Raw genomic sequence first — 9,660 nt, forward strand, 5'->3', positions numbered from 1 at the left:
GTTACCATATAAGAAATATTTTTAAGGTATAATTTGAATAACAACTATGTTAAGTGTATACTAAAATCAACTATTAATATAAAATATATGTTGAAATATAAAATATATATTAAATATTTGTATAATATTATATATAAATATACAAAAATATATGGTAACTATTTTTTTATAGTGAAGACTCACATGCAGTTGTCTTCGTATGAAGTTGATGTCATGGTATGCTTTCATGTGGAACAAGAACAATGAGATTACTGATTGGGGTTCTGCAACTGTGTTTGAAGTGTGTCCAGCTGAATGACTTGGTGATATGAGATATTGTCTTGTTCAAATTGTTCCCTTCTCTTGTCTTAAATTATGTTCAGAGCGGCCAGCACAATCCAATCTCAGTAAAAGTGCACGATGAGCAGCAAATTGTCTTAATTCCCTCCCTTAGTTTTGATTTCATTAGTATTTATAGTTCTCTCACACAGATGTTTCTCTTCTTTTAAGAGAAATGTATCTTTACAAAATAACCCAAAACCACAAATGCGCACACAGCAACCTGATAAGGTAAATCGGACTCCAGCCTTGATTTCCACTGATTCTGTAATTCCCTTTTTTTTTTTTTTCTCTTTTATGGAAACTAGTGAGCAGGGCTTGGGCTTCAATGGATGGGATGCGTTAAAAAATTGATGAATGTTGTGGACATTATTATTGATCCAATACCGATAACATCTCGCTTGGGCCGAAACTATTCAAATCATATATGTATAGTTATATACGTTATTTTATCAACGACTCTTTTGTTGGCAAACTAAAAAAAAGAGTGATTAGCTTAAGCAAGCATGGGGAGTTTCAATCCATGACAAATTAATTGTTGACCTGTGGAATTAAAAAGTACTGTGATAACAAAAAAAACTACAACGAACAATAACAGCTGCAATAATATTTTTGGTTTACCAGTTTTTTTAAGGGGGCAAATTAAACATGTTTTTGTTCAAACTATCCGATCTTGCTATTATGTGTAGTGCATGTGCTTTCGCAAATTTCTAGGATTTCAAAAATTCTAATTTAAACACTAAAATTAGTTATCATATATTTGTGTATAAATATATACGTAGTTTAATTTATTTTTAATATGTATTTTGTATTCTAATATATATTTTAATTTTGTGACTGATTTTAGTGATTAATTGTAATGTATATCTAGTACTTTTGTTGATTTGACGTGTTTAACTAAATTGTCATCTAACGATTTTTAATTATCAACTTCACATAAAAAGTGAAGGTGTCTTATGCATTGATATGGAATTGGAGTGTGTTGTCCTACAATGTAGCGACTGAGTTTATAAATGTAGAAGAAGAGAAATCGGATGGTCCAATTTGTTTGGAGGGAAAAAATTTTGAAATCTGGAAGTACTCAAATCAAACGGTCGGATTTGAGGTTTTTTTTTTTATAATTTCGGAAACACTCAAATCGGTAGGTCTCATTTGTGGATATAAAAAAAATTCAAATGGATAATGACAAATCAGACGATCCAATTTGCCTGTGATATATGAACCCCTTCGCCAATGGATAGAACTCTCTTCTCCCCTTCTTCGTCCCTCACCTCCTCATACTCTCTTCTTGTTTCCAGAAACTACAACACTCAGATTAAGTTTTACACTTTTTAATTTTAAAATGGATAAAAGAATGGTGTATCACCGCATTATTAGAAAGTATGGTGTTTAACGTTGTTGTTGTGATTTCAGGGAAAAACAAATTGGACCACCCAATTTGATGGGAGAATAATCCGACGGTCTAATTTAGGTATACAAATTGGACCGTCTAATTTGTCTCCAGTTCCATGTGTCAGAGACCTCCTCTCTTTCTCGCTCTCCCTCCTCTCTCTTCATTCACAAGTCCCTCACAATGCCAAGGAAACTCAAAATTAAAGACGTTGATGGACTTGAGTTTTCATTGTTAATTATTTCAACCATTATGATTAGGGTAAAAAACGTAAACAAGCCAAGAGCAGAATAATTTGACACAAATAAGCCAAAGCAAAATCTGATTTATCAATCAACCAAAGCACATTTAAATGTAGTTCGAATCTACCTGTTTCGAACTCACTTTTCATGTAATTCGAACCACACTGATTCGAATTACACTTGAGAAACAAAACCACATAATTCGAATTGAGCTGATTCGAATTACGCAGAAACATGTAATTCGAATAAAGCTGATTCAAACTCCTCTCATGCACGCCATGCAACGTAATTTGAATTGGCTTAATTCGAATTACTCCAAGTGTAATTCGAACCAGGCTGGTTCGAACTATAAAGGAGGAGAGTTGTATATATAAGGTGTGGACGTGAGTTGCTCTCATTAGAGGGGTAGAATGGCTAGTGAGGAGAGTTTTGTGGTGTTGGTTCACCATAGAGGATCGATTAAGAGGAAGACACGTTCCGGTGTGAAGTTCACTGATAAGGATCCTCTCTATATTATCATGAGGCCTACGACTAGGTATGATGACCTTGTTAGCTCTGTGCTGATGAAACTGGGTCTGGATGGTGTGAAACAGGTTAAGAAATTTTTTTATCGCATTCCGATCACGGTGCTCCAAGAAACCGTGAAGTATGATTGTTTCACGATCGGGAGTTATGAGGACTTGTAGGTCATGTTTCATTGTCACCGGCAGTTTCTAGAAGTGAGGACACCAGAGCTGTTGGCAAAGGGGTTTGAACCGGAATACCACCACTTTAGCCACGGTAGCCAGTTCTAGCTCTAGACCTGCCGTTGCTTCTACCTCCGTCCCTGCGTACGAGCCACCCGTCCAGCCTGTCGCCTCCCCTTCCTTCGCTGCTGATCTCAACGGCAGTGTAGGCGACGAGGTTGGAACAGGAGAATTTCGGCCAACCTCTTTATAGTGTGCTACACCGGCTGGGGTTGGAGAGCAATTTTTGGATGATCCAGAGGACGATGATGTCGAGCCGGATATGATTGCTGATGAGAGTGGCGATGATATTGGAGCGAGTGAGCCTGCTGGGGCGAGAGGTGGTTCTAGCTCTGGCACAGCAGTACCCTCCACATTTTTCATCCTTGGACTTGGATGCCATGAGGCAGGAGGGGGTTCTTGGGCAGCCTGTTGGATTTGGCGCTAGAGATGCGGAAGGGTCTGCAGGTCTGACAGAGTTCTAGGTTGGTCAGCAATTTCAGGATAAAGATGAGGCCCTATTAAGTGTGAAGACTTACAGCATCCGCCGAGGGGTACAGTACAAGGTAGTGGAGTCTGACTATCGCCGGTATGTGGGCAAGTGTTCCGAGTTCGGGAATGGGTGCACATGGTTGATTCGGCTGAGTCTCCGGCAGCGCAAGGGCATTTGGGAGGTCAAACGGTACAATGGACCTCATACGTGTCTGGCCACCTCCATCTCCAGCGACCACAGGAGTTTGGATTATCATGTGATATCGGCATTCATTATGCCAATGGTTATGGCATCTACATCCGTCAGCATCAAGGTGCTCCTAAATGCCACGGCCGCACACTTTGGGTTTAGGCCGATGTACAGGAGGGTCTAGTTGGCGAAGCAGAAGGCTGTTGCCCTCATCTATGGTGACTGGGATGAGTCGTACAACGAACTCCCTAGGTGGGTGTTAGGAGTCCAGTTGACGATGTCTGGTACTGTTGCAGTCCTTAGGACGAGCCCTGTTCGAGTTGGTGGACAGCTTGACGAGTCTTGAGCTTATTTTCACAGACTGTTCTGGACGTTTCCACTGTGTATCGAGGCATTCCGTCATTGCAAGCCGCTGGTTAGTATTGACGGCACCCATCTGTATGGCAAGCAAGGTTGCCAAACTCGCGAGTCTAGGTAAACTCGTGGAGCTGACCTAGACTCGACTCGTAAACTTGACTCGTAGACTCGTACGAGTTTACCTGTTATAAATTTTTTATAAAAAATATATATATCATGTATAATATATATATATATATATATATATATATATACTCAAATATAGGCACTCAAACTTAACAATTTTAACATAAAAAACATAATAAATTAACATAATACTACAATTATAACAAGTACTCTAGATCACACATTCAAATCCTTCACAAATCACAAATATGCATCTAGTTCAACATAAAACACACAATCACACAATCAAAACTTTATATAACACAACCAAAAAAACAAAAGAAAATAACAAAGCAACAATTAAATGTTCTAATAAAGTAAAAGACTAAAACTGAAATCCTCCAACATCTTCATCTTCCATGGCATCAACATCATCACCTTCACCATCTTCATCAGACATTTTGTATTTTTGTTCCTAAATCAACATTCAGATTCAGTTGCAAAGTTATCAAAGTTGATAAAATGAATAAATGATAAATAACAAATTCAGATTTCAGGATTCAATTGCCAAGTTATCCACTAGTCCACTATCAAAGTTGATAAATTTATAACCAACACAGCTATTAAAAATAAACTAAACTACAAATTAAATATAATACAATTGATGTTAGCTGAAACTATCTCATTTCTTTTAAGTATTGTAATATAATACAATTCATGTTAGCTTCCTTCCAATCATTAACTATCTACCAACAATTGATGCTTATATGGATTAGCATCTGCATCTATGTGAGGCATGTGCACTGACAACCTGCAATACAAGCATAGCATAGCATATCAATTCACAAGAAAAAAGAAAAGAGAAGCTTCAAAAATAAATGAATCCCATAACAGAAGGAACAAAGTCATATAAAACTTGGTATATTTTTAAGGTAAAAACTTACAAACAGTTATTTTCATGTAAAATTAATAGTTGAGAACCAGTAAATAAAAATTTAGTTAAACTTGTCAAATTATCTAACAATTCTTAATTATAAATTTTATATGAAAATAAATGCACGTGAGCCTTCATATTTTAGTATGCTTTTGTAAAACTGATTCTACGTAGAATTAGTTATATGAGTTACACAAACATGCTTTGATTGGAAATGAGTAATGACAAGTAAAAAGATTGAGCAACTGTACTTAAAGCAAACTGGCATCTAAACTCTAAACACGAATCTATGCATTCTCCAAATAAAGTTCTTCTTTCCACCTCATTTTCCATAAAAGCAAAGCAAATTCAGCAACTAGAAAAAGCATGATGAGTGCAATGATAAGGAATATGAGACAAACATTATCTAAGAACTCAACCAATTGGATTTGGAAGGACCATTGTGCAAGCACAGTCAAATTTGCACACCCCAACAAGGTTAAGAGCTAATAAACAAGTTAAAATATTGAAAAGCTCAAAGCTTTCAAAATTATGAGCCAACTTTACAACATGGACATCGAAAAACAAGTAACAAATTACAAATTACAAGAAGCAGCTATTAAAAACAAACTAAACTAATCCTAACATTCAGAGTTTCAGTATTTCAGTTTCAGATGTTCAAATTCTTCAACAAAAAATAACTAATTAAATAACTATCAGTCTAAGTATCTAACACTAATTAAACTATTAAAGCATTAGTTTAATTTTTGATACATTATTAACTTATTAAAGCATGTTTAATGTTTTTTCCATCAAATTCCAATAACCAATTTCATCATTCATCACACCAGATGACCAGAATTTAAACTAAAAAAAATTAAACTATTAACATCAGAAGTCAGAACTAAAATGGCAGAACCGATGAAAGCTCAGGCAGAACCTAAATTATTGATATTTAAATTTGGGGAAAAAATTACCTTGGAGAAGGAAGCTCAGGCAGAACCAAAGAAGAAGAGAGGCAACTCAGGCAGAACCACAGAAGTGCAGAACAGAGGGCGAGGAACGCAAATCAAAGGTGAGGAACGAGGGAAAGAACAGAAGTGTCGTGAAGCGTCGAGGAACCTTCAGCGTCGCCGTCAGCCTTTAGCTTCACCGACGAAGTGAGGACTGAGGAGTGGACATGAATGACGGTGGCAGCGCTGCACCACAAGGAAAAAGATGGCGCGGGATCTGTCCAGCCTCCGGCGTGGTGGCGCAGACAATGGTGGATGGTGGCACGATGGGCTTGGAGAAGAGAGTGAGGGCTTGGAGTCTTGGAGGAAAGTGTTTCTCTGTTCTGTGTGTTAGCGTGGTTTGGCCATTTAGGATTAGGGTTTTCTTACATGAACGAAGCCCTTTTCCTTTTTTTTTTGCCCCAAAACGACGCCGTTTTGGCGAAAATGGGCTCCCAAATCAAACTCGCTGACTCGCCCTCAAACTCGCGAGTTTGACCGATTCTGTCCGAGTCTAGCCGAGTCTACCCAGAAACGAGTTTGTGTCCGAGTTAACTCGATTCTACTATCTAAACTCGTAAACTCGTACGAGTTTGCGAGTTAACTCGCGAGTTTGACAACCATGATGGCAAGTATGGGGGAACGTTGCTTGTCGCTATTGCACAGGACGGGAACTCCAACATACTTCCTGTTGCATTCGCACTAGTCGAGGGTGAGAATGCTGAGTCCTGGTCCTTTTTTCTCTCCCACCTGCGTCATCACGTGACACCGTAGCCAGGTCTGCTGGTTATATCGGACAGGCATAACGGCATCAAGGCCGTGCTTGAGGCTCCCGACGGAGGCTGGTTACCTCCATTTGCATACCGGGCATTCTGCATTCGACATGTAGCAGCAAATTTCGCCCTAACCTTCAAGAGCAAAGACGCAGGGAGGCTTCTTGTCAACACAGCGTATGCAAAGACCGAGGTAGAGTTCGATTACTGGTTTGATATTCTGCGGTTTGAAGACCCGGCGATGTGTGACTGGGCGAACCGGATTGAGTATTCCTTGTGGACACAGCATTGTGATGAGGAGCGGAGATTCGGGCACATGACGACGAATATCTCTGAGTGAAGGCAACATACGGAAGGTTGGCCGAACTACTTGTTTAAGCCATTTTTTTTAAATTGTTTTGCATAGAATAAAGGGTATTTTAAGCCATTTTAAGCCATTTTATATGCAAAACAATTTTAAAAAATGGCTTAAAAAATGTTAGAAATACTATAAAAATTTGTAATATTCTAGTATTTTGGGTAAATACGGGTTATAACTATATTTATTTTAATTTTTAAATTATTATTGACTATGTAGAGTATTTTTTTAATGTCCTAAGTCATTAGGACATTACAAATTTTTATAGTACTCCTAACATTTTTTAAGCCATTTTTTAAAAATTATTTTGCATAGAATAAAGGGCATTTTAAGCCATTTTAAGCTATTTTCTATGCAAAACAATTTTAAAAAATGGCTTAAAAAATATTAGGAGTACTATAAAAGTTTGTAATATTCTAGTAATTTAGGTAAATACTGGTTATAACTATATTTATTTTAATTTTTAAATTATTATTGACTATGTAGAGTATTTTTTTAATGTCCTAAGTCATTAGGACATTACAAATTTTTATAGTACTCCTAACATCTTTTAAGCCATTTTTTTAAATTATTTTGTATAGAATAAAATATTTTTTTGTGGTATAATTTAAATAAATTAATTAAAAAAATTATAAAAAAATATTCATGAGCTATTAAAAATGGGCAAAAGTGTATTGTATGAAATTCGAATTGATAACTCATTAATATTTTAAAAAATTCTCGTAATTAAATATTTTGTTAGCTTTTTTTTTATTGCATGAAATAAAATATATATTTTTTAATTTTAAATTATTAATTTTTTAATCAATTATTAATTTTTTAATAAAAAAATGGGTAGAATTAAATCATGAGTAATTTAAATCTGGGCAATTCGAATTACTATGTGCAGCGTGTGTGAGTGTAATTCGAATCAGGTTGATTCGAATTATAGCGTGTCTGCGTGTGTGAGTAATTCGAATTACATTGATTCGAATTACATGTAATTCTAGTTCGAAACATACTGATTCGAATTATATAGTAACGTGCATTGGTGGATTCATGAATCAGTTTTTCATTTGGCTGATTTGTGTAAAATTTCGTTCTCCTTGACTTATTATAATATTTTGCCCTTATAATTATGTAAGTTATTATTTTTAATTTTTTTATTTAGCAAAATTTATTAGTGATAATGTTAGAGATTAATATTGTTTATAATGATTAAATGATAGTTAACATATTGTATTTTTAAGGTTATAAATTGTGATAAAATAATTAAATATAAATTAATTAATAAAATTTCAATTATTCAATGTTTTTAGATAATTTTGTTTGATGTACTATTTGGTTACATTTTGTAGAGTTTATGAATGTTGATATGTAATCATCTATTGTTGTTGAATCTCTATGATCCTATTGTGGAGGAGTATTTATGGAAAATTGGTTTTTATCACGTTTTTTATGTTGGAATAATTCAATGTCAGTCGACAATATTAAACACTCTAATCAAGAGGTGGTTTGCACCCTAACACACATACTTGCAGTTGGTGAGTGTGCTGTGACATTGAAAGATGCGACTGTTATTCTTAGTCTTTCGATAAATGGTCTTTCAGTGACAGGAGTGATCATGAGTAGTCACGATGTCTTAATGGCTGAATATTTGCGCTAGTTTGGGGTTGCATATAGAAAGACAGATTGTATAGGAAACTTCATAAAATTGACGTAGTTTTGGAATCTAAAAGATCGTTTAGAGTTGACTGATGAAAATGACATTCAAAGATATGTGAAGTACCACATCATGTTATTATTTGGAACAATCTTATTTAGAGACATATCTGGAGTTTTGTTCCGCAACTTCGTAAGGTCAGAGAATTTAGTTGGGGATCGGCATGCCTAGCACACTTATATAGAGCGTTATATAGGACATCTCGTTTAGCAAAAATGTCGGTGGACTATCGATTTTCCTGCAGTAAAAACGAGATGCCCTATATAGTGCTCTATACAAGTGTGTTAGGCATGTCAATCCACAACTAAATTTTTTGATCCTAGCGAAGTCACAAAGCAAAGGCAAAAGTTTTCGGTGCACCTCTACTTTAGACATATCTCCAAACAAGATTGTCTCAAATAATAATATAATGTGGCACTTCACGTACCTCTAAATACTATTTTCATCAATCAAATTTAGATGATCCTTTAGGTTTCGAAACCACGTCAACTTTATGAAGCTTTCTCTATAATCTACCTTCCTAAGTGCAATCCCAAATTGGTTCAAACATTTAGCTTCTAAGGCATCGTGACTACTCATAGTCACTCCTATCACTGGAAGATCATTTGTCGGAACACTAAGAATAACAACAACATCCCAATGTCACAACACACTCATCAACTAGAAGGTAAAATGTATGTGTGTCAAGGAGTCACCTCTCGATTAAAGCGTTTATCATTACCGACTGACATTAGATTATTCAAATATGGAAAACGCGATAAAAATCAACCTCTCGTAAATTCTCCTCCACAATAAGATTGTACAAATTCGACGATAGTAAATGATTACATGTCAACATCTGTGAACTCTACAAAACATAGCCAAATATTACACCAAAATCATCCATAAACATTGAATAATTAAATTTTTCATTAATTAATTTATATTTAATTATTTTATTACAATTTATAATCTTAAAAACATAATTATTTATTATTAGTAATATAATTTAATTATATTTAAAAAATTACTATTAATTATTCAAAAAATAAAATAAAATTATAATTAATTATAATTTTAATAACACTAATATTATATTACTTCTATTCTATTCAATTCACACA

This window comes from Arachis ipaensis, chromosome B06 (genome assembly GCF_000816755.2).
Source record: "Arachis ipaensis cultivar K30076 chromosome B06, Araip1.1, whole genome shotgun sequence".
Classification (NCBI taxonomy): domain Eukaryota; kingdom Viridiplantae; phylum Streptophyta; class Magnoliopsida; order Fabales; family Fabaceae; genus Arachis; species Arachis ipaensis.